The sequence below is a fragment of the Eurosta solidaginis genome, chromosome 2 (assembly GCF_040869045.1).
Source record: "Eurosta solidaginis isolate ZX-2024a chromosome 2, ASM4086904v1, whole genome shotgun sequence".
In the NCBI taxonomy this organism is placed as follows: domain Eukaryota; kingdom Metazoa; phylum Arthropoda; class Insecta; order Diptera; family Tephritidae; genus Eurosta; species Eurosta solidaginis.
The window spans coordinates 154,860,371-154,887,708 of NC_090320.1; the positions used below are offsets into that span (position 1 = coordinate 154,860,371).

At 41.6% G+C, this 27,338-nt stretch overlaps 1 pseudogene; it reads left to right on the forward strand.

Moving 5' to 3' along the window:
• The first annotated feature begins 4,585 nt into the window (after positions 1–4,585).
• LOC137241713 (probable ATP-dependent RNA helicase Dbp45A) overlaps positions 4,586–27,338 on the forward strand; it is a 44,129-nt pseudogene continuing 21,376 nt past the window's right edge.

Genomic DNA, 27,338 nt, shown 5'->3' on the forward strand with positions numbered 1-27,338 from the left:
AAATGATGTTAAGCTAATGGGTCTATAGGTTTTGGGATATACTTGACCGATCTTCCCCGTCTTTGGTAGGAAAGCTACACTACCAATTCTCCAAGAGTGCGGTACATGATTCAGCCTTAAGCACCCATCGAATATTATTTTAAGCCATTCTACGACCGCCATACTTGAAACTTGTAGTATGGCCGGGAATATACCGTCTGGGCCCGGCGATTTAAACTTAGAAAACGTTTTCACTGCCCATTTGATCTTGGTATCGGTCACCAAGCCCGGTACTACCCGCTCAGTGATCGAAGTGTGAGTGATGTTTGCTGGCTCTTCTAAACCGTCTCCCGATGGGAAATGTGTGTCGAGAAGAACCTCAACCAACGACGAGAAAACACTGTTTCCCACAGCCCTAGTGAGCATCGAAACAGGGGTTCTATCTTCACGCTAAGAGCACTCATCGATCAAGGTTCACAAAAGACCTTTGTGTCCGAAAAAATACAACACCGTTTACAACTACCTACCTATAAAGAAAACTTCTCAGTCACGGTGATGGGCGGAAAAGTAGAAGAAAACGCTAATCGAGTCTGTCAACTCATGTTAGTATCGAAATTCAATGACACCCGTATCCATACCAACGCCATCGTCTTAAAACAGCTGACCAGTTTTCTTCCCTCCTTTAAACTATCAAAACCAAATCTTTCGGAAATTCAGGATTTAGATCCTGCGGATGCATACTTTTATACACCCGGCCCCATTGATCTCGTCATTGGCAGTGACCTTATACCCCAGATCGTCATACAGGGAATAAGACATGGTGTTTTTGGGAGTTTGCTTGCACAAAATACCGTTTCTGAGCAGACCACTGACCTCCATCCAATGCTCTACATTTCATACCCATGCCACAACAGTTTCAAACGAGGATCTGAGCTTCCAGGTGAAACGTTTCTGGGAATTAGAGGAAGTCGCTGACTCACATCTCCCATCCGATGACGACCGTGCGTGTGAGTCGTTCTATCAAGAAACCACATACCGACAAGACAATGGACGTTACGTCGTACGCCTTCCCTTCAAGGCAGGGTTTCCATCCCAGATTTCTCTCGGTTCATCCCGGTCGCAGGTGATGAAACAAGCGGTTCGTATGGAACACATGCTCAAAATAACTCCGCTCCTTGAATCTGAATATAATCATGTACTAGAAGAATATCAGCCCTGGAACATATGAAACCAACTTCTCCCGAAGAAATCCATCAAAACCAAAGTATGTTTCGTATTATCTTCCTCATCATTCGGTAGTGAAATCGGACAGTGCATCCACCAAAGTCAGAGTGGTGTTTAATGCCTCCAAGCCGACGTCTTCAGGAACATCATAGAACGATATTCTCCACATAGGCCCTACTTTGCAAGCCGACCTTATGTTCGTCATTCTCAACTGGCGTCTTTATAAATATGTATTCAATGGGGATATTCAAAAAATGTACCGACATATCCTCCTACATGAGGACAACCAACAGTATCAGAGAGTTTTTTCCGTCAAAGCCATAACACAAAACCTGCCGATTTTGCCTTAAAAACTGTACCATTTGGGGTGAACTGTGCGCCATACCTGGTTATCCGAACATTACACCAGTTGGCAAACGACTTGAGGGAATTCTACCCTATAGCTGAGCGAATTATCACTAAAGAAACTTAAGTTGGCGACATTTTGTATGGAGGACATGACCTTCGCAGGGTTCCCCCTCAAGAAAATCACAGCCAACCATCCAGAGATTCTTGTCCATATCGCAACCGAAGACCTGCTGACTCAGTTTTCTTGAAATTTGATTGCTCAAGTTCAACGAAAACCCTCGGCATTAGATGGAATGCACTAAACTATTCCTTTTCGTATACCATAGAACCCACTCAAATACCTTCTCAGGCGACTCAAAGGGAAATTTTATCTTCGGATTCGAAACTTTTGGATCTCGCAGGGTGGCTTGCGCCTATTCTGATTCAGCCAAAGATATTGCTACAGCAGATATGGTTAGAAGGTACTGAATGGGACGAATGTGTCCAACCACCCTCCCTGCAAAAGTGGATTCAATACGTATCCGACCTAACTGTTATCGGAAAAATTCGAATACCCAGGTGGACTGAGTTTTCTCCAAACCCAAACATCCAAATTAATGGCTTTTGCAATGCTTCCAAGAAAGAAAAAGTATCATGTCATCTTCTCTTTTCTAAAACAAAAGTAGCACCTTTGCAAACAGTGAGCTTACCGCGCTTAGAACTGGTGGTGCAGTCCTATTATCCAAATGCACAGTGTTTTGCGTGGCAGTGGAGACCCAGGAAGTCGGGCGGGTGCGTCGCAAATAAAAGAAAAGAAAAGACCGAGTTAGTATCACACAATAACAATTTTATTCACTATATTAAAAAGGACACTCTTTGCTTTGTTTATTGCAAGGGGTTTAACAAATTCAAATTAATTCAAATCCACATAGCATGTGCACATTTAAATTTAGGCAAGTGATTAATTGGAAATCTAGATTCAATAACAATCGCAAATATTAAATTGCAAAAATATATAACCCCACAAAGCGGAGAATTAATTACAGCACACTTTACTATGCACTTGGCAAATTCACATGTAGGAAAATTAGTTATCTCAAATATTAATTATAATGAGAATCGCAACTTAGAAAAAAGTGAAAAATGGTTGGTTTGGATAACTCACCTTGGGCTAGCTGCTGGCTCGTAAACGTTCCAAAATAGAAAAAAATATTTAAAAACGAAAAAGGTCCGCACCACCTGCCGATAGCCAACTTTCGTCGAGTTTTTCCCCTTTGAAGTTAGCGCTCGGCAGGGGTGGGCCGTTACCGGTAAATAATAATATTGCCAAAAAATGTGCATTAGGGTGGTAGCGAATATTTAGTCTGGTGGCCTAAACATGCCGGCCCCCTTGCGGCGAGCAACTCGAAAGAGCAAAAGAAAAAACTGGTGAGTACGCCAGCAACCTTCCCGAGGCAGTATAAAATAAATAAATTAAAACTATGATGTGTATGTATCGTTGGATCGTAAGTACGATCTCCGGCGGACATCCGTACTCGCAGTAATGCAGCCTCGCTGAACTGTGGATGAAAAAGAAAAGCGTTAGTATTCAAGTACGTGGGGTTGCCTGGTTTAAAATGCACCTTGTGGTATAGTTTAAGGTTTTATAATGGGTGGGCTCCGGACACGACGAGGCCGAATATTGTGGCTTGGGTGAGGAGCCCGCCGACAGTCAACGCGGGTGTGCCGCCGACCATAATATTGGCGTAGACGTCGGCGCCCAAAGTGAGCAACACTGGCGACGATCGGTAAAACGTCGGATCGGCCAGCTTCATGAACTGGAATGGGGCCGCTACCGACGGGTCCAGATTTGCCGTGGGGTTTAACCTGGCATAGTTTGCTATTACGGTGGCTTGGGTCGTGATCTTTCCCGCTAACCCATACTTTCCTCGAAGAACGATGGTGCACCTCGACAGACGTGCGGTATTGTTACGCTCAAGGTGTAGATCCTTGCACAAATTGGCATCGATAATGCTGGTGGGAGCGCAGGCATCTAACAGGGCGCGGACCAGGTGTAAACGGCCTCCTGCCTCAATTCGGACTATGGCTGTCGGCGCGATGGCGATCAATGCTCGAGTTATAGTCATTGCCGCTAAATTATCCCGGAGTCGACCGCTTCTGAAGCCGGCTGGGGTTGTTGTTTGGCGCGCGAGGGTGGTTGTGGTACCCTCCTTGCGTGGTTGATACGGGGCCGCTCTGCCAGTAGAGAGTCGGGTCGAGCGGAACGGACGCGGCTCCGCGCCATCCCCGTGTTCCATGTGTCGCTGATTGCTTTTCTGCTTCTCATGCTGAAGCAGCGGTCGGAAGGATCGTGCTTCTCCACTGGCCGTTGGGGCGATGGCTAAGGCGGCTGCACCTCTCGTGAACTCTTCCATCTCCTTCTCCTCCTCTTCTACCTGTTGGGCCCACGATCGTATGTCGTCGGTGATGTTGATCGATAGCACCTCGTCGCTTTCGTCGTCGTCGCGCTCTGCGCAAGGGATCGGGCGTGGCCGTGCTTGCTCGTCCTCCATGTGAAGCGTAGTGTGGTGTGGTTCACGGCAGCGGTGGCAACGGTCGTTGCTAGGGCATATCTCTAACGCAATAGGCAATTGGGGCAGTGCCGGTGTATAAGGACGGCCCGGAGGCGTTCTTTTGCCGACATTCCCCTGTACCGCGGGCATAGTCGTATGCCGTGGTTCTTCTGGCACAACCGGCAGGAGACGGTGAAGGAGTCAACGCGTTGCTCCGTCTTGTTGCGTTTGACCGAGAAACCCGTCATTCTGGAACGGGAACTTGTTATTATTTGTTTTGCATTTTAAGGGAGTTGGGTGGCGTATGGGCGGAGAGTAGAAGCTTAATTGGTCGAGCTTGTGGTTGGCGTACTCGGGTTAAGGGTTTATTTGGGATGAATAATCTGGTTAAGTTATTCTGCCGATGTAGTGAACTGTAGTGGTTGAACCCACTGTTAGGTTTAGTAAAATTTGATTGACATACGCCTAAAATGACCCTTTGTTTTGAAATTAGTTTCATCAGAATGAAATTGCTGATATTGAAAGCCACCAATAGTAAGATAAAGAATTATTAAATATAGACTTAGGGCAAACTATATTTTTTGGTGGTTGCCTAAGGCAGGCAATGCGCGACAATATACGGTATATCACGGTAAACTCGTGTGTTGTCACGGCTCCTTGTAATTGCCCTACAAAAATTTGGTCACAAACCTTACCCGCGCCCATGCAAATGTGACTATGAATATAACCTATGAATGCCTGTAAAATGACTAGTCAAATGACGTGGTGCAGATAAAAGGTGCGACAGATGTAAAGAGGCCTTCATTCGCTGTCTGGGAACACTCTTTGTGTTGCTTTGGGCCATGTTGTGTGAGAATCACAAATTGTGGTGTGTTTGTTGATTCCAACACAACCCTGGCGGGGATAGCCTACACTATCGAGTGTGGTAATTTGTTAGAGCTGTCAGCTGCTCACTCTTCCAATCGTTGGAATGAGACAGCTGTGCGGTGCTGCCAATTTGGCAGCGTAATGAGACATAATGGTCATGTCATGCAATCATTTAGGGACAGCTCGCGTTTGAGTCTTGACGCGACATCAACGCTAATAATTACTTCTGGAAATTTTAATTTTTTTGTTTTGGGTTCTCCCATCACGTTGATTTTGTTGAATTATTATTTCGTAAAAACATTCTGACCCTTTCTTTAATTATTTTATCAATCTTAAAGATTGTATTGAAATCTCCCATTAGCTCTTCCACCGTTAAGTCTACGCTACTAAACACGTTGAAAGGCTTGGAAATGTTACGGTCTTAAATTTCGGAGTTATTTCTTTATAGTTCACGAAACAGTCTAACATAAGTTGGAGTTTAGAAGAAAACTTAACTTTTCCTAATAAAAATAATAATGGAAACGGATTTAAGGAATATACCTATTTTGCTTATTTTTTTCCACTGTTATTTTTTTTTTTGGTTTTGATAAAAGGAAGCTCATGATACAAACCAGAGCGCGCCTTCTTGTTTAGATCTATATTTTCGCGATTATATATGTATTCTGATTTTTGTTCACGTGCTAACGCTCGGGTGTGTTGGATCTCATGGATCCGAGTTGTGATACCCTTTGGATCGCGCGCAATGTGCTTACTGCGTAAGAAAAAGGCATCGAGTGGCACCCTTGCTTCGTTCATTCAAAATGACATTCATTCATGGAAATGAGTATAGATACATTTTGAATGAATTTTCACTATGAAGAATGGGTAAGTATGCAGGTATCGTTCCTTTTTTATAATGTTATAAATTTACTAATTTTATTCTTTTATTTCATTTCCGGTACTCTTTTTGTTTCATTTCAGATACAGATTAATGAAAAGTTGAATACCATGAAAGCGATTGCGTGGGACTTCCAAACTTCTTCAGTTATGGCAAACACAGAGTCAGCAATGACATATCTGGACATCCCAGACAAGTCGGAAAGCGGCAAAACTATTAATTAATTGGAATACGAGGTTTACTCATTGCGGACCCAACTCCTGTTCCACATTGCGGATTTACCTCTTCATCATCATCATCCTCTTACAACTCCGCCGGCGATTCAGTCGCTGAAGAAAGTAGTAGCACTAGTAGCGAAGAAGAGGAATCGACTTCTGAGAATTTTGCTGCTATTGAGATGACGAAGCTCCAACAAATCTTAGTTTTGCAAAACAAAAGTGATTTGGTAAAAGAGAGCCAAGCTAAAGAGCAATACGAGGAAATAACGAATTTTGCAGGGCACAGGGAACAAATGGAAATTAGCTGAATGGGGTTCAATGCATCGTGCAAAAAATCAATGACTTTGAAAATGATGCACACTTCTTCCGCATCTGTCGTGTTTTAGGGCGTACAGGGGCAAATAGGGCTGGTGCTGCGACCAATGATACAAATAACTCGAAGCGTATATCAGGGTTTCGCACAGATAATCTCAATACTGTGCTGGGGGTTGCTGGAGATGACGAAGCAGCTAAGTTAATTGCTAGCATAAGTTCGCCACAAATGGTAAAAGTGATGAGCACTTTGGCGCAACGTAAAACGACGTAGCACAACACTTGCGCTCGCTTGCCTTCAATATAGGTAGTACAACAGATCAGCTGGATTTAAAGCAGTGTGCTGATGTATTATATGCAATGGGCACCTTAAAAGTTCAGGATTCTGTGCTGGCAGCGAAAGTTTGTGCTGATATACAAGCAGTGCTAAATAAAAACTCTGAAAGGTCTGCATTCTCAGCCGTTGAATCGTAGGCAAGTTTGTTTACTTTTTTACTAAATAACATTTAATTTTAAAAATGTTAAAAATGTTCCTTTTGCCATCTTGGGGATGAGGCCATGACTAACAAAGCAGTTAAAAAATCGGGCCTCAAACTGCAACTCCCATACAACAAAATTGTATTCCAGTCATACTTGAGGGTAGAGACTGCATTGGAGCAGCCAAAACGGGAGCTGGTAAAACATTCGCATTTGCATTACCCATACTTGAAAAACTTAGCGAAGAACCGACAAGTCATTTCGCACCAGTGCTTACACCGACGCATGAACTTGCTTATCCGATTTCGGAACAATTTCTTTTTGCCGGTCAACCGATGGGGGTGCGCGTCTGCGTCGTATCTGGAGGTACTGATCAAATGATCGAAAGCCGAAAACTTATGCAACGTCCTCACATTGTTGTTGCAATGCCAGGGCGGTTAGCAGATCACCTAACTGGTTGTGACACATGTTCGTTTGATAATCTCAAGTATTTAGTAGTGGATGAAGCAGATCGTATGTTAAACGGTGATTTTGATGAAAGATTGGCAATAATTGAACGTTGTCTGCCGAAAGAGAGGCAAAATGTATTCTTCTCGGCGACAATGAAGGATTTCATTAAGGAATCTAGTATATTTCCCATAGCAAAAGATTGCTTTGAATGGTCAGATGATTCTACAGTAGCAACAGTGGAAACACTTGACCAGCGTTATTTGTTGTGCGCAGATTATGATCGTGATATGGTATTAATGGAGGCGTTGCGCAAATTTCGTGAAGAGTACGACAATGCAAATGTTATAATTTTCACTACTACAAAGAAGTACTGTCAGCTCCTCTCTCTGACTCTTAATAATATTGGCGTTGAGAATGCTTGCTTACATGGTTTTATGCGACAAAAGGAACGTGTTGCCTCATTAAATCGTTTTAAATCCAATCATGTGCGTACTCTCATCGCCACAGATGTAGCTGCACGTGGCTTGGATATACCTAGTGTACAATTAGTTATGAATCATCGCCTACCACGTACACCCAAAGAATATATACATCGTGTTGGTCGCACTGCAAGCGCAGGGCGCAAAGGAATTGCGATTTCTATTTTTAGATTTCCACATGACCTGGAATTACTGGGAGAATCCAATCGATCAACGCATGGTAGAGCGCATTTTTATGCAAGTAAATGTAACACGCCATGAATCCGAAATAAAATTAGATAACAACGATTTCGATGAACGTGCGCAAAATTATAGGCGCAAGCAATGGATATTAGAGGGTAAAGATCCAGACGCAATGGAGCAAGCTTTTCTCGAAAAGCAAAGAGATAAAATACGTGCAGCTCGTCAATTACGAAAGCAGCGTCAAAAGGAATGGGCCGAGAAGGAGCCAGAATTAATACAAGATGACCGATTTAAAAGTGTGGATGCTTTGCGATTCAAGCGTAAAAAATCAAAACCATTTAAGAACAGCGGAGCTGATAAGGCTGCAAGCAAAGGCAAACAGCACAAATTAGCTGCTAAATCACAGGTGATTAACAAAAGCAGATTGAGTGAGAACTATTGAGCTGAAATTAAATGCGACAAATTAGCATTAAAATAGTCAAAAAGAAATTAATTTTAATAATTCTTTGAACATAGTTATTATAAATGCCCGTTTCAGGCAAGCGTTCCCGAAGAGAAGGAATACCCTACAATTAGTGGCCTAATTAAACCGTTGAAAGGTATGCTGTGTCGGATCCATTTTAACTAGTTTGGGCATAATAAGGTATCGAGATTTGGATATAATGGAAGCGCTTACGCAATGGACAGCAAATCTTTGGTGGTCAAACTATACAGCCTATATTGGACAGCAATCCGTTGATTGGAATCAATTTATGATGGTAAGTAGGCAGTAACGCTAAATCACCTTAATTTCAAATCTGTTAATTTAAAGGTGAAACAACGTTTAACAAAAACAGCTGCTTCAAATTCTACTACAGCCAAAAACCACAGGAACCTGCAGAACCTGCGCACACCCAACGGAGGATGGCAGAACCTGCGCAAAAATAACGGAGGTTGATACGCAAACAGATTTAAAAGGTATGACTTCAAACGATATTACCTTACGGTAATAAAATATTAGCAGCCCAATTCTAAACGAAAATTCCGTGCGAGTTTTTTCCCTTCTCCCATTCCTCGTATTGTAAATAAAAATTCCTTGTGAGTTTTTCCACTTCTCCCTTCCCTCCTATTCTGAACAATGTTCGAAAGAGAGGAAACCGGTTATGGGAGAAAAGTAGGTATTATGAATGTGAGCGAGAAGGAGATTTCTTTGCCATTTCATAGGAGTTTTTTCACTAGTTAAATTAAAGGGAATGCATCAAAAATAGTTAAAGGAAACTAGTTCTTTTAAGAAAGAACACTTAATTGTACAAATTTGTGCTAAAATATGTATTTACATTGTACCACAATATTCTCACTGTTAATACAACAGCAACAACAACCAAAATATTCTTTATTTTAAGTCGAAAAGTATATCATAAGCAACGGAAGAGCTCCTTGAATATTTGATGTAGCCATCCAGAAATTGCGCAAGGATTTTTTAAGAAGGCTTAGTGAGATTTTGGCATATGGCGAAAGGCGAACTCAACTCGACGCGGCCGCCAGAAAATTGCTTTGCAGAATGAAAGCAGGCAACTCCGGCGGATTTGTGTTATCCCGCCGTCTTCTTATTATGCTCCTCTGTTGATATTGCTGTGGCACCAATTCATTACTCATTTCAGTGAATACCACACGAAATGCAATAATGTGCATTGTTTACACCTTACTTCTTAATTCCAAACAAATTAGCAACAATAATAAACCTTAAAATTTTTTAAACAAAATAAGAAATGCGCAATGAAATTTCAATTGACCAAACAGCTGACTTCGAAAATTCGAAATTCCTTAGGAGAAAAAAAAATTGGAGGAATTTTTCCGCGGGAATAAAAAAATCCGTAAGAACAAAATTCCGCGAGAATATTTAGAATTGGTATGTAGATGTTTTAAGACAAAATCATGATTATTGATTTACTGGTATTCTGTGGCAGATAGCTGATCAGCGGTAGGGTTCTGTTGGCTTCGTTCGTGGTGAACGAGAGCTGGGTTAGGGGATTTGTTGGCCTCGTTCGGGGTGAACGAGAGCTGGGTTACGGGGTTTGTTAGAGCGGTTGGGAGTTACAAGTCTCCCTCACCCTCACTGGAGGGTGGCAGTAGGGCCAATTTCGTGATTGGTCTGGTGGTTTGTCCCCTTGCCGTATCCAGTTCGACGACTCGAACTCGGTTATCGGGGCCATAATGAAGGTTGGCTATCCGACCTAGTCTCCATTCGTTAGGGGGCAGATTATCCTCCTTAATGACGACTAGGTCTCCCTGTTTAAGGTTTGATTGTGGATGCTTCCACTTAACGCGCTTCTGCAATTCGGTGAGATACTCCGTTTTCCACCGTTTGCAGAAGTTTTGATACAGCGCCTTGAGTTTTTCCCATCGATTGACGAGTGATGCGCGATTCTCGCTGACGTCGATCTCGGGTGGCGCTAGTAGGTGGCCCCCGACTAGGAAGTGCCCGGGGGTAAGTGGCTCCAGGTTGGACGGGTCATTTGAAGATGGGCTTAGGGGTCGGGAGTTGAGACAGGATTCAATCCTACACAGGAGGGTGCTAAACTCCTCGAGAGTAAATTTATGATCCGATGCGATCTTTTTGAAATGAGTTTTGAAACTCTTGACCCCGCTTCCCACAGCCCGCCCATATGAGGAGCAGCTGCTGGTATGAAATGCCATGTCAGGGTTTGGTGGGCATATTTAGAGAGGGTTTGGTTGCGCGCATCAACGAGGAATGCCTTGACTTCTGAGCGGAGAGCCCTTGACGCGCCGACAAAGTTCGTTCCGTTGTCGGAATAGAGATTTTTCGGGCATCCTCGTCTGGCGACAAACCGGCTAAATGCTGCGAGAAACGCGGCGGTGCTGAGGTCGCTAGTCGCCTCCAAGTGGATCGCCTTAGTCGCAAAACAGACGAATAGGCAGACGTATCCCTTAGACATGCGGCATCCTCGTCCGCTGTAAGACTTGATGTCAAACGGTCTGGCGAAATCCACCCCGGTGTTGGTAAATGCCCTGCTAAAGGTGGTGCGTTCCGCAGGGAGGGTTCCCATGAGCTGCGTCGGGGAACATTTGCGGAATAGCGTACAGGCCTTGCAGTTGTGTATGATGGATCGGATCATGTTTTTGACCCGAGGTATCCAGTATTGCGTGCGTAGGAGCCGCAGCATCAGTTGGTTTCCGCCATGTACGGAAATGGTGTGGACAAACTGGACCAGGAGGCGGGTGAGTCGGCAGGCGTAAGGGAGGATTATCGGGTGGCGCTCGTCGACGGGAACGTCCCTGGATGCGTTGAGGCGACCCCCCACCCGAAGGACATTATCTTCGTCGATAAAGGGGTCTAGAGAGAGAATCTCGCTTTTGGTCGCGATGGGTTTCCTAGTTCTCAGAGCGCTTATTTCTTCGGCATAGTGGTTGGTTTGGGATATCCTGATGAGGCGGCTAGTCGTAGCCTTGATTTCGTCAGGCGAAATCTGGTGCGACTCTGCTTTAAAGGACGTTTTAGTTTTTGGATGGATTCTATTGGCGAATCTTATAACGTAGGAGATTACCCGCAACGCCCTTGATACATCGGAAAACCGATCAAGAATATCCTCGCTATTGTTGATGTTCGTTGCTACATGCACTTGCACTCGTTTTTCTTCGATGTTTGTGTGGTACTCCTGTTCGCCTTGAGATGGCCATTTCGCTTTGCCTTCTTGCGGCCAAGAAGGTCCCTGCCACCACAAAGAGTTGTCGACTAGGTCCGTGGCTTGAAGTCTTCTGCTAGCTAAGTCCGCTGGATTTGATGCGGACTCGACATGATGCCATGCTTTCGTTCCTACCTTCTCCACGATTTTTGTCACCCTGTGAGCTACAAATGTTGACCAGGTACACGGGGGTTTTCGAATCCATGCTAGGACGATGGTCGAGTCTGTCCATAGGTGAATGTTAAATGTGCCTAAGTGCAGGTTCTCCATCACATTTTCCAAAGTCTCAGCCAGCAAGACAGCACCGCATAAATCCAATCTTGGTAGTGAAATGGTTTTTACTGGTGCCACCCTTGTTTTTGCCATGAGTAGGCTAACGTAGATCCTATCGTGGATCTTAGCTCGCGCGTAAACCGTAGCCGCGTAGGCTTTTTCGGACGCGTCACAGAAGCCGTGAGTTTCGATATCGTTGGTTGGTGTGAAGTGCACCCACCGAGGTATACGAATCTGATTAATGGCGGGGTACTCCTGCATAAAAGTTTGCCACCGATCTAAAGTAATTGCGGATACCGGTTCATCCCAATCCGTCCCCTCCAGCCAAATGTTCTGCATTAGTATCTTAGCTACGATGATAACTGGAGCAAGCCAGCCTAACGGGTCGAAGAGTTTGGCGATGGCAGATAGGATCGCCCTCTTTGTTAAGATGTCCTGGTTTTCGATTGGTTTCGCTGTGAAATAAAAGTAGACGGAATGCGCGTTCCAACGGATCCCTAGGGTTTTTACCATGCTCGCGTTCTCGAACTCCAGAAAGTCTTCCGTAAGCCTGTGAGGTTTGGGTATGCTCTGTAGTATCCTACTGCAATTAGAGGTCCATTTTCGCAGAGGGAATCCTGCTGACTTTAATGCGGCTGTGATTTCATCGCGAGCAGTGACTGCTGCCTCGATGCTATGCCCCCCTGCCAGGACGTCGTCGAAGTACATGCTGTTTCGCAAAATGTGCGCTGCGGTTGGCAGAGATGCCTCGACGTCATCTGCAAGTTGATGTAGGGTTCTGATCGCTAGATAGGGAGCACAGTGTACCCCAAAGGTTACCGTGTTGAGCTCAAACACGCTGACAGGGTCCTCTGCTTTGAGTCGAAAAACTATTCTTTGGTATTGGGTTTGATTTTCCTTTACCCAAATTTGCCTGTACATCTTCTCAATGTCGCTGTTGAAGACGTACTTGTAGAATCTCTATCGGAGGAGTAGTATTGTTAAGTCAGATTGAAGTACTGGGCCGGTGTGTAGCACATCGTTCAGGCTTGTGCCATTGGATATCGGGCACGACGCGTTGAATACGACCCTTACTTTAGTCGTTGTACTTTCCTCTTTGATAACCGCATGATGCGGCAAGAAGTAGCAATCAGATGATTGTGGTGGTACTACGGTGTGCACTTTAGACATGTGCCCTAACGTGACGTATTCTGTCAGTACCCTATTGTATTCCGTCTGTAGGGCCGGTGTCTTGGCTAGGCGCGTCTCGTTCTGATAGAACTGAGAGCAGACGCTCTTGAGAGATGGGCCCAAACAGACGGTTTTTGGGAAGCTTTGTTTGAATGGAAGGGCGACGGTATATCTTCCATCTGAATTCCTTTCCGTTGTGTTTTTATATAGTGCCTCGCAATAGGCATTATCTTCGGTCAGGGCCTTTTTTGTAGGTACGTTTTCAAGTTCCCAGAAAGCGGCTAGCTGCTTGTCTAGGCTAATTTCATTGAAAAAAGATACCCGCGTATTGGTTGGGTGAGGTGCATCTGCACGACCGGTTAAAATCCAACCGAAGACAGTTTCTTGGGCGAGGAGCGTATTTAGAACGTTCTTCCGTATACCGTTTAGTATTATCTGCGGATAAATGTCGCCTCCAAGTATGAGATCGACTGGTTCATTAATGAAGAACCTCTTATCCGCCAGAATCAGATCAGGGAACGCTTGCCGAGTCGTTGCGCTCACTTGGCAAGTCGGAAGGTCCCCTGTTAATTGAGGCAGGACTAGGGCCACCGTATTGATGCTTACTAAGGGGTCTGTAAGCGAACCTAATGTAATCGCACATGATTCCTTTACCTGTGCAGATGGCGTATTATTTATTCCTGACACTTGCACGGGCAGACGTTTGGATGGACGGTTTATTCGCTTTTTTAGTCTTTCTGTTATGAAAGAGCATTCGGACCCAGAGTCTATCAGCGCTCTGGCAGAAAACTTCACTCCATTATAGTGTATATTGACACGTGCTGTTCCTAATAATACCCCTTTAGTGGTGTTAGCATGACACGAAGAGACGTTATTAGCATTATCTTGTCTTTTTTCAGACTCCATCCTTGCCCTAGCCTGTTGTGAGGTTGAAGGTGTATTATCGGTGGTGTTTTGAGTCCACCTTTGAGGAGTTGTCTTTGGTTGTGCTGTCGGAAGATGGATCAAGGTGTTGTGCCTTTCATGGCACGTGCTGCAATTAAATTGGCTAGTGCATCGTGTCACGGTGTGTCCACCCGACAGACAATTCAGACAGTAACTATTGTTCTTGACAAATTCGATTTTCCCTGACGTAGACAACCTACGGAATTTTTGGCAATTTCGTAATTTGTGCTCCGTACTGTTGCACATCTTACATGCCGATTTTGGTACGCTGGCTTGGTAAACCCCAAGTTTTGTAGAATTTTCCCTAGAATTCGAATTTTGACTTTTGGGTGCTTTTGTAGTTTTGTTACCCCTAAGATCGGAAACCGTCTCTAATGTCTGGAAGCGATTGGACAGAAATTTGTCCATATCCTCCCATTTCGGGATATCTGTCTTCCGTTTTACGGTCTGTTCCCAAAGAGCCAATGTAGATTCAGGGAGTTTTGTGGAGCATAAGTAGGTTATGATTGCATCCCAATTTGTGATGTCAATATTATGACATTGTAGCGCAGAGATGCAATTGTTTATCTCCCGTTGCAATTTTTTGATTGAAGTTCCACACTCCTGCTCGACTGCCGTCAGATTAAATAAAAGTTTTAATTGTGTGTTGACGAGGATACGTTTATTTTCGTACCTGTCGCTTAGATTCTTCCAGGCGGTTGCAAAACCCTCGTTTGTTAATGAGCACCTTCCCACTATTTCTTTTGCCTCCCCTTGCGTTTTTTGTTTTAAATAATATAATTTCTCGACATCTTTCAGATCAGTATTGTGGATGTATATCGCCGTGAACATATCTCTAAAGGCTGGCCAGGAAAGGTAGTCGCCTTTAAATACATCGGTGTCACAAGGCGGCAGCCGCATTTTATGTCCACGGCGCGAAGAGTCTTCATCCTTTGCTTCATCTTTCGCCGGCTGTGGGGTGATAGCTTCGGCTTCAGCCGCCACAGCAGACATGCATTGTAGGTAGCATGCGAAGCAACTTTTCTTCTTTCTTCTTAGCGAGCTGAGTTCCTCTTTGGACAGCTCAGGATTGCTGAGAAGACCTTCATATCTGGATTTGGTCTTCTTCCATAGTGCCTTTAGATCCTCTTGCAGTAGTGCAAGGGTGTGCTTGTTCCGGGATTCGACCGGGGCAGAGTTGAAATCTTGCTCAAACTCCACTATGGAATCAGCCAATCTAATATAAGTCTCCATTGCTTTAATTAATCTGAATATTTTGTTTCTTTGAAGGTGTCGAGCTTGAAGGCAAAAGACTTAGTGGCGTTGGTGTGTATTCAACCGCAGCAAAAATTATAAGAGTGTTTTGTTTTTTGTACGTAGCCCAGCTATCAATCCTGCTGTGATTGTGCTGTGTGAGCAAAAGCTTTAAGACCACACGAATTCTGGTCTGATTGAATGTGTTAACACAGATAGCAATCTTATGTGAATAGTGATAAGCAAAAAAATTAATCAAATGTAAATTTTGCCGTGAATGTAATGTGGCCAGTGATATGAACCACTTATAGAGATCCTCACGAAGATTGTGTAAGCCACAGATAGAAATCCTGCCGAGGATTCAATGTGTATACAGTGATATGGAAATAAACACAGATAGAAATCCTGACGAGGATTTATTGTGTATAAAGTGATATAAATATAGTGATATGCAGCACAGATAGAAATCCTGAAAGGTTCTAGTGTGTACAAAGTGACAGCAAGCACAGATAGAAATCCTGACGAGGATTTAATGTGTCTACAGTGATGTGCAATGCAGAGAAGAGAATTCGTCTGCAAATATTTAATGTGTCTAAACGGGTGTGTTGGACACAGATAGAAATATTCTGCAAACAATTTGGCGTGTTTAAAAAAATTAAAACGCAGATGGTAATCCCAATGTGGATATAATGTGTAATGTTTGAACCACAGATAGAAATCCCGACAAGGATTTAATGTGTATACAAGTGAAAGTGAAACACAAAAGAAATCCTGACGAGTATTTAATGTGTATACAAAAGGGTGTTATCTGAACGTTGATGAGTATCGCCGAGTAGCCAACCAGGGTATCTTTCCCAATATAAATAAGAAAATAAATGTGTTTATCCAACTTAATGTGGACAACTGCACTTTTAATTATTTATTATAAAAACGCTGAAAACATACAGCTATATAATATAAAAACGATCAGTATAAAATTGTGTTTGTGACCAATTGTGATGAGCCACTAGCCACCCAACGTAGTGATACTTTTTGGCTTTTGGTAATATTACAGCTCGCAAACTGGTTACTAAAGTGAATTCCGTGATAGACAAGATAAGGCTATCAACCAAGTGAAAAGATGGTTCCTGACTAGGAAGTTTTGTCAACGTATGTGACGACGAGGGGTACAATACAGTGCAGTGATGAGTGCGAAAAAAAAAACTAAAAAAATTCACCGACTGTCTGCCTTGAGCGTTGTCGAGTAACCCTTACCACTGGTGGGGGGAATTACCCGATCGTCAAAAGGCTATTGGTGTGTTTAAAAACACGAAATTTAGCAATTTCACTTGCTTTGCCTTTATTATATCTAACACGGAATGCACTTTCCGTGCGTAAAATCACGCAACTAATAATAATAAAAAAAAGGTTTTTGTGCAACCAAGCAACCACGTACGTACCTTAAGTTTTTATGTGTTGATGTGAAGTGATGATAATGTGTTTTCGATGTTATGCGAATGGACTGTATGAGTGATTGCAATATAACGATGATGTGATAAATGGACTGTATGCGATAATAATGGACTGTGGCTGTTGAATGTGATGTTATGATGATGATGTGATGTGATTTCGGTTTGACGATAATATTAATGGACTGTATGAGTGATAATGGACTGTATGATGTGATGCCAATGGATGTGTTTGATGATGTGATGAATCGATTGACTCATGTGTGTGAATGTTGTGTGAGATGACGAGTTGGTCGGCTATATTGGTTTGTTTTCTCGCTGGTTTTGATGATTTTAATGTTTAATAATTTAATCCAATGGAAATTTTGTGTAATATTCCTGTGTAATATGTCGCGTGAACTCTGTGAGATTTTCCTCGGCGCGTAAGGACCAATGTTTTGCGTGGCAGTGGAGACCCAGGAAGTCGGGCGGGTGCGTCGCAAATAAAAGAAAAGAAAAGACCGAGTTAGTATCACACAATAACAATTTTATTCACTATATTAAAAAGGACACTCTTTGCTTTGTTTATTGCAAGGGGTTTAACAAATTCAAATTAATTCAAATCCACAGGGCATGTGCACATTTAAATTTAGGCAAGTGATTAATTGGAAATCTAGATTCAATAAAAATCGCAAATATTAAATTGCAAAAATATATAACCCCACAAAGCGGAGAATTAATTACAGCACACTTTACTATGCACTTGGCAAATTCACATGTAGGAAAATTAGTTATCTCAAATATTAATTATAATGAGAATCGCAACTTAGAAAAAAGTGAAAAATGGTTGGTTTGGATAACTCACCTTGGGCTAGCTGCTGGCTCGTAAACGTTCCAAAATAGAAAAAAATATTTAAAAACGAAAAAGGTCCGCACCACCTGCCGATAGCCAACTTTCGTCGAGTTTTTCCCTTTTGAAGTTAGCGCTCGGCAGGGGTGGGCTGTTACCGGTAAATAATAATATTGCCAAAAAATGTGCATTAGGGTGGTAGCGAATATTTAGGCTGGTGGCCTTAACACACAGAGAGCCACCATGCAATTGGAAAATATACGTAGCGAATCGTACGTCACAGATTATCACCAACGTAGGTAACATCACGTATCTACTAACCATAACCCAGCAGACCTCGGCACCCGAGGATGTAGACCACAGGATTTAATTTACCAATCACTCTGGTGGACCGGACCAGACTGGCTTCTCAAACCCCCTGAGCAGTGGTCCCTTTCATCGCGTCAGAACGTCGTTCCTCACAAAGAACGAAAGGTTGAGGCGTTTCACATTTTGGAGAATGAACCCGACATCCTAGACCGATTCTCATCTTGGCCGAGGGCATTACGAGTGATAGCCTACATTTTTCGTTTCCTCCATCGAATCAAACCCATACAGTCCACTCAGTCGATCAATTACGAGTCTTTAGTTATCACTCAGGCTGAAATTCACTGGGTAAAAACACGTCTCATAAAACTCGCGCAGACCAGACATTATCCGGTGGAATATGCCCAACTTTCCAACGGACAAAATATCTCAAAAAGGAGTTAACTTCTCCCCCTGCATCCCTTCTCGACGCAAACGGTCTTCTCCGGGTAGATGACCGACTAATCAACTCTGGTATCCCGTATAAAGAAAAATATCCACACTGAAAGAAATGGTGCTAGTAAAATTAGCAAATCGGTTCTGTTGTCCTTGACTTAACGGGGATTCGGTGAAATTGATCGAATTATGGTTAATTCGACCGAGTTCTTTGTCAAGCGAACAAATTAGTTTAGTCATTTCAACAGAAGAGAAATTGTCGCTCTTAAGTTAACAAAATTCTGTAAAATTGACAGGTTCCTAATCAATCTAACTGATTTTTCTGTTAACACAATAGATCTCACTGGTCATTTCAACAGCGATCAACGGTCAATACATGAGCAAATTTCAAAGGGAATTTTACGCTCGCTGCGCTCTCTACTTTGTACTTATGACGATGGTCCCACTTGTTAAAAAAAAAAAACACCAAAATGAGAAAACCACCAAATCGAAAAAATACACAAAATGGGAAAACAAAAAAAAACCAGTTTTTCAGTTATCAATACAAAACGAAAAATCCTTTTTGAATATTCTGTGCAAAAAATTATGAGATACCGGGACACCTATTTATCGGGTACAATTTTGCAACTTCTCCTCCAAGCGAAATGCAAAGTTGCGCCCTCTTTTTGCAAAAGTTTTGTTTGAACGAACAGGATTTTTCCAAAGTTAGTAACATTTTGTTCAAGTTTTTACGAATTTTCACTCACGCGAACCAATGTAATAAGATAATAAAAAACATCATTTTTTAATGTTGATGTTTCCGACAACATAAAGGTTTGGGAATCGCTTCAAAGTATTACGAAAATTAAACTTCCGAATTACATGTAAAGTTACTCCAGTATGATATGATTCTTTACTATTCTATAACTTACAAGTTCTCTATTTAAAATGTTATGTCAAACATTTATACTACAAGTTTTGTTCGAAACAATTAAGCGTGGCAACTACATGCGAGGGAAGAAATTGAGAATGAGCTGAGCTGCAACTGAAAGAATTGAGAATCAGTTTTGTGACTACTATTTTCATTTCTATTTGCAAAGCGAAGTTCAAAAGTATAAATTAAATAAATTATAAAATATATTGCTGATTTTTGATAGCCTTGTAAGTACTTATTATTGTAAAAAATTTAATGAGCTGATAGGCCTTAGTTAAATAAAACACAATATTTAAAGTTGTGTTTTAGTTTTACTTCGTCGATATTTCGATTTCAGTCTGAAATCATCTTCAGGACTGTCAAACACAAATAGAAAAAAGGACTATTAGAATAATATTATATGTTGTCGTCCAAGTATAATGTTAAGGACTCGACAGAATTTAAAAACAAAGTGGGGGGCACGTACATATATGATGATGAATGCTTGGTGTCCTTCGACGTAGTCTCCCTGTTCCCAAGCATTCCAGTTGATGTGGCCTTGGAAATCATTTCTTCAAAGTGGGATGAAATAAAAGAGTACACAACGTTAACAAGGGAACTTTTTTTAACGATTGTCAAATTTTGTATAAAGGAGAATAGATATTTCAAATACAATGAAAAGATATATGAACAACGGACAGGAATGCCCATGGGTTCCCCAGCCTCCCCGGTCATAGCAGACATCGTCATGGAAGAGCTGCTAACAAGATTTGAGATGGAAGCCAAATGTAAACCACGCCTACTAACTAAATATGTAGATGATTTATTTGCGATTGTCAAAACGGATGAAGTAGAGAATATGCTGAAGGAACTCAACAGCTACAACAAGAACATCAGATTTACAGTGGAGGTCGAAAAAGACGGTCAACTACCATACCTTGACACGCTAATAAACACGTACAACAATAAAATATATTTTGACTGGTACAAAAAACCCACAGCTTCGGGAAGATTAATCAACTACAACTCACACCATGAAAGGAAAACAATTTTAAATACAGCCAAAAACTTCATCAGTAGGGTACTCACTATTAGCGACAGAATATACCATGGAAAGAATATTGCGATTATAAAGAAAACTCTAGAAGAAAATGAATTCCCCAGTAATCTCATCAACAAACTCATACGAAATTTCAAAATTAGAACCTCTAATGATGAGGCAACACGTGAAACGAAAAGTAAAATATACAAGTCTATAGTATATGTTACAGGAATATCGGAGAGAATAAAGACATCGCAATTATATGATAAAGAGAAAATTACACTAGCGTTCACATATAACAATACGTTACGACAGGTTTACAGCAATACTAAGGACAGAATCTCGAAAGATGAGAAATCCAACATCATTTATAAAATTCCATGCAACGGTGACGGGTCCCACTTATGCGATAAGGTATATGTGGGGACAACCAAATTAAAGCTAAAGACAAGGATTTCCGGTCATAAGTCCAATATAAAGCTTAGAAACATTGCTTCGGACAATAAGACGGCCTTGACAGCGCATTGTAAGGATACTGGTCACTATCCTGACTTCAAAAATGTTTCTATCTTGGATATTGAGAAACATTATAATAAGCGTTTTACTTTGGAAATGCTCCATATTATGAGCACACCTAATGATAAGAGAATGAATTTTAAAAGCGACACCGACCAATGTGCATATGCATATCGACATCTATTGCTGAAACAACAACAAAATGCAGTGCAAGCTTCACGGTGCTCAGCAAATTCAAACAGCGTCCAGCCAACATCCCGCTCAAAATCTATCCAATGACAACAACTAAACACCATAGTTATGGCTCATGCATTTTTTCTGTCTTATTGTTCTTTGTCCTATGTATTATTGTTATTACAAAAATTTGTTTACACTTGCGGTATTTTCTATTGTTTACTTTCGTTGTTATGCTTTATTTATTATACTTAATTTTTGAACATCTGATCAGTCGATCAAACATAGTCATATGTGTAAGTTGCTTTATTATATACCTATATGCAAAATATAATATTATTCTAATAGTCCTTTTTTCTATTTGTGTTTGACAGTCCTGAAGATGATTTCAGACTGAAATCGAAATATCGACGAAGTAAAACTAAAACACAACTTTAAATATTGTGTTTTATTTAACTAAGGCCTATCAGCTCATTAAATTTTTTACAATAATAAATTATAAAATATAAAATTTGGTGAAAGTGCGTTTAATAAAACAAAATAATAAAGTGTATAATATTTAATGTGTGCCAGCATATTTGATGTACGCTCAATGGAAGTTCGGTTAGTAAGTGCGTACATACATATGTATATGTAGCAAGCATGCGTATTTATGTATTCACATTTTTACGTATGTATGTATATGGCAACATAGGTACTTTCGTACAAAGCTGTCCCAACAACTTTTTTTGTTCATTTGACCACTAAAATGTTCAATTACGAATCAACGATTTGTGCGCAGTTTATTCAATATATTGTTGCGATGGATAAAAATTGACAGAAATTTCGGTTGAATTGACCCGTATTTCGGTTGAGTTTACCAGCCTTTTTCTTTCAGTGCAGTCATCATCCCGGAATCCTCACGTTTCTGATACTTCTTTCTCCAATATCTACATAATTTATTAGTTCATGCTGAACACCAACTCATGGTGAGAACTGCTAGACAGGAATATTTCATTCCGCGATTGAAATAAAAAATTAAGTTTTGCATACGTAATTGCAAAACATGTACCACCTTCACAAAAAAACCTCGGGATCACAAATCATGGCAGCCTTACCACCAGAACGTTCCGGACTGGACTTTGCAGGTCCCTTTGACCTAAAATCGTAAAGTAGGTATGCGTAAAGCACCAATAATTAAAGGCTACTTCTGCGTCTTTGTATGTTTCTGCACTGAAGAAATACATTTAGAAGCCTGTTCGGACCTTTCAACCAAAGTTTTCAAGCCACCCTTTCTCGATTCGTCGGAAGACGCAGTCTTCCCTCACGATTCTTCTCCGACAATGGGAAACACTTTGTCGGTGCCAATAGGGCATTTCAACGAGACTTTAAACAATTCCTGAAAGAAAATTCCGATGATATCAAGGAAAAATACTCTCTTCAATCTCTCGAATGGCACTTTTTGCCACCTAACTATGGGAAGCAGCCGTTAAGAGCTTCAAATTGCAATTTGAACGCATTGCTAGCGGTCATCATTTTACATTCGAGGAGCTGGCCACATTGCTTGCGCACATTGAAGCCATACTCAACTCCCGAATACTCTCCCCTATGTCCGAAAACCACAGGAACTACTCGCGTTAACTCCAGGGCATTTCCTACGCGGTGCGCCATTGCTGGTTGCGCCGGAACCCCAACTCTCTTCATAACAAGGTACGCTTCCTCGAGTACTGCCCCAACTGCATCGCCCGAACACACAACCATGTCAGAGACTGTCAATCAGAGGAGAAGTGTAAGATATGCCGTCAATGGCACCACACCCTACTGCATCGTCCATCCACACAACGCCCGAAACGGCACGTCAACGAGCAACAACGCCAGCGGCTCGACCAATCTCACGACCCGCCGCCGCCACCTCCCGATCGGCTTCAAGATCCGTTGCTTCACCTGCACGACGTAGACATCAGCCGTTGGTTGCTCGCTGGTGCGTCGAGCTCGACAATGCCATGAGTGCCTTACAACTCCTCCGCAGAGCAGTTGCACCTGTGCAACTGGCCGCCTTGTTTAAGTGACTTGCGTTCACTTAAATATGCAGCGGTTCCATGACTTGCGACACCTAACCACCCATTTGTGAGTTGCGGTCACTTTTCCAGTGACGTGCGTTCACTTCACTAGTTATGACTTGCGTTCGTACAACCCTGGCTGTAGAGTAGACTGGATTTGCCATCCAGTGCTTCCAGTCAACATTGTTGGAGTTGCCTTCCATCAATCCCTTTCTTCCTATAAATACAAGTGCGATGCATTATTTCACTATCTTTTTTACGTGGGATATCAACCAAATATCATCAACCAGTATCATCTACATTCCCAATTTGTCATCACCAACTACGGATCGATTCCTAACATCATCATCTCCACCACATCCAATCCAAGGAAAAAGAAAAGGAAGTATCCATCCACAACCGTAAGTTATATTGTAAATATAAAATCATCCGAGGTAGCACTTGCGCTGCATTAGTCCCCTAATTCTACCTAACCCTTGCGCGAGCACCATAGTACTCGCGTTATATTAGTTTTCTAATCCCACCTATCCCTTGCGCGGTCGCAAAAAGTACCGCATCGTTCAAATTATCTATTTTTTTTGGCGTAATTAATTAATTTTCATGCAAACAAACTTTTCGTTCCGTTGTGGACATATTTATCATTTAAATTGTCATACTTGAATTTCCCATTGTTAGCTTTAAGTGTTAAACTAAATAAATGAATTGCTTTAATTTGAAATACGCATTCACGTCATTGCGTTAAACAGTTTTTGTTGTGCAAATCATTTGGTAATTGCACAAATGGATTTTGATTCTGCATATTTGAATGCTTGGCTAAAATCAGAAGTATACATTTATGAACCGCAGGGCTATGAAACTGGACAAAACAAAGTATATAAATTGCAAAAAGGTTTTTATGGTTTAGGAGAAAGTCCAAGAGCTTGGTATGAGCATTTAAATCAATTTATGGCAAAATTGGGTTTCATAAGAAGTAATTACGATTATCGTTTGTACGTAAAAGATCAAAACAAAGATCCAATATACATTTTGATATTTGTTGATGATATGTTGATTTGTTGCAAAGACATAAGAAAAATCAAGGAGATTAAAGAAAATTTGAAGAAAAATTTTTAAATGAAAGACTTGGGAAAAGTTTCTAATTATATAGGCATCGACATAACATATAGTACTGATAAAAGTAAAATGACCTTGAGCCAAACGGAATATTGAGTCCTTGGCGGTAAAATATAATCTAGAATATTCAAGGTTGTATGATACCCCAATGGAATGTAAACTAAAATTAGAGCAATCTACTGAGACAAGTGAAGGAATCAAATATAGAAATTTCATAGGTGAGCTGTTGTATATTAGTACCGGTACGAGACCGGACATTGCATATAGTGTAAAGTAGTTAAGTAGGTTTCCGAGTTGCTATTATGAAACACATTTTAAGTACGCGTTAAAGGTTTTGAAATACTTATATAAAACTAAGGATTTGAAATTAACATATTTTGATAATTTCAAAGGCAGACTTCTTGATTGTATGGTTAATTCTGATTTCGCAGGCGACAATATTGTTAGGAAATCAACTACAGGTTTTATTATTAGATTGTACGGAAATTTAGTTTTTTGGAGAAGACACGAACAAAATAAAGTAACTAAATGCTCAACATTTGCTGAGTATACTGCACTGTCAGAAGCAGTGTCTGAAGTATTGTTTGTTAGAAACTTGTTGAACGATGTTTTCAAATTATCATTAGAAAAACCCAATAAAATATTTGAAGATAATTCAGGTGCAATAGCTATTAGAAAGTTTGAAAATTTCATTAAAAACTCTAAGCACATTGGGGTACAATATCATTAAATAAACGAGAGTTGTGAAAACGGTTTAATAGATATAGTCAAAATCGATTCCTGGAATAATCTGGCAGATTTTCTTACTAAAAGTCTGGATAAAGCTAATTTTGTGAAAAATAGAGCAAATTTAAATTTGATTAGAAATTTTAAGAAAACTAAGTGGTGCTGAATTACTATGAAAAATTATTAAATTGTAAAACTTTGGAATTGTAAAATAGTGAAGTCTGCATAAAGCAAATTTTGTAAAAAATAAAGAAAATTTAAATTTAATTTGAAAAAATGAAGAATATTAACTGATGCTGAATTACTATGAAAAATTATTGAATTGTAAAATAGTACTAAGTTAAGATGTAAAAGGTGATCAACATTAATGTACGGAGGTATACATACATTCATCTGGTCACCTTAACATAATTATGCAGAGTAACGAGAGCCGGTTAACATCATCTGAGAATACACAAATATAGAGATACTCAATTATGTATATATGTTAATAGTGTAAAGCCAAAAGCTATAAATATGCTACATAAGGTGACAAAAAGAAAAACTACTCACCGACCGTATAACACAAACCTTGCTTATAATTTGTAATAATTTTTATATATGTGACTAGGTCGTTGTGGCCCATTGTGCTACCGCGCGGGGGCCCTTATTTCCTATTTCCCTACTTCCGAAGCAAGTTTAGACCCCAGTGAGGCTAAACCAGCGCGTTTGCCTGACGAAACGCAAGATGTAGTTTGTGTGTGCAGATTCAAGCTCAGCAAGACCCCCAAAGGAGTGTCTGTGGAGGCATCGGTACTTGGTTTTTGACAGTGCGGGACAGTGGCACAGATAGTACTCCACGCTTTCTATCTCCTCCTCGTCGCTACAGCTGCGGCAGAAGTCATTAGTCTGTAAGCCCATATAGGCACCATGAGTGCCCATTAGACAGTGGAATGTAAGAAGGCCCACTAGTGGAATTATAGAGATACGGTTTAACTGTATCACCGATTGCGATCTCTTTTCATCCAGCTTAGGCCATATTTGCTTGGATATTGTACATGTAGGTTCTATGGCCCATCTGGCGTTTGCTTGATCCGTGAATATAGATCGCAAGCAGTGCTTGCAGGTGTTTAGAGGAGGGCTGGCCCAACCAGCGGAGGTTATTGTTTGCAGATTGGTACCTTCCCTAGCTAGCTCATCCGCAGCGCAGTTTCCTGAGATGTGACAGTGGCCAGGAACCCATATAATGCACAGGTTGTATTTATCAGCTAGCTTGTTGAGGGTTTTCTGCACTTCAACACCACTAGTGACGAGGTGTTACTGCATTGCAGGGATTTTATGGTGCCTTGGCTGTCCGATAAATTAAAATAGAATTGGTCACCTGCAGGCTAGCAAGATAGAGGGCTGCTTCCCAGATAGCTATAAGTTCAGCCAGAAAAATATTGTAGTGGTCGGGTAAGCGAAGCTCTCGCTTAGATTGCTGGGAATATTCAGCAGCCGACTCTGTTGTTCAGTTTAGAACCATCTGTAAAAACGGAGATTTCGTGAGATCCCGGCTCCCTGCCGTTTGCCAACTCGTTCCTCTCTGGGATTCTTGTGGAAAATTTGTTGTCCCAGCAAGAGGACGGTATTGTATGGTCCAACTTTAAGAGGGTTTCGGGACCTGTTTCAGGATCCGGGTGTGAACAAACCTGCAGTCCCTCCATGGTTCGATGGCATCGCCGCAATCCTCTGCACTCTCGTTACTTTGCTCTTGTTAGATTCGATATCGAGTGCCATCCACCATACGGTGACAGTGTAGAAGAGTATGGGTCTCAACACTGCCGTGTAGATCCAATGGACGATGCGGGGATGGAGACCCCACCTTTTTCCTATTGCCGACTTACAAGCGTAGAGAGCCATTGTGGCTTTCCTGGATAGCTTCCTGTCTAGAATAACTCCGAGATATTTAACCTCGGTTGAGAGTTTGATTTTCATCCCATTTAGGACGGGGAGGGGGGGGAATGCCGGTATAATGCGTTTGCGGGTAAAAAGCACCAGCAGTACCAAGTATTTGTTAGATTAAGAGCATTTTGCAAGAGTTCGCCAAGCACCGGATGTTGTTTACCGGTAACTGTCAAGGCTATGTCATCGGCATGTGCAACGACTTGGCATCCGGTTGGCTGTAGTATCGATAATAGAGCGTTCACCGTCAGGTTCCATAGTAGAGGAGAAAGAACACCCCTGGGGGTTCCTCTGTTGGTATACCTTATTAACGACGAGTTGTCCAGCTCATAGATAATGCTTCTCTTGTTTAGAAGGAGCTCGAAGTATTCAACAAGAGGCTCTTCTACCCCTAGTGAACGTAGAGATTTTGTGACCGCTGTTGGGAGAACGTTGTTGAAGACTCCTTCTATGTCGAGAAAGATACCCAGCATGAATTCTTTAAAGGCAAGTCCCTTTTCTATATTAGTAGTGATAGCATGTAGAGCTGTCTCTACGGACTTGCCCTTAGAGTAGGCGTGTTGGTTGTTGGAGATTAGTGCTTGATTTGTCGATCATCTAATATAGGCGTCCGGCAATCGTTCTAGAACTTTTAGGAGGAAGGAGG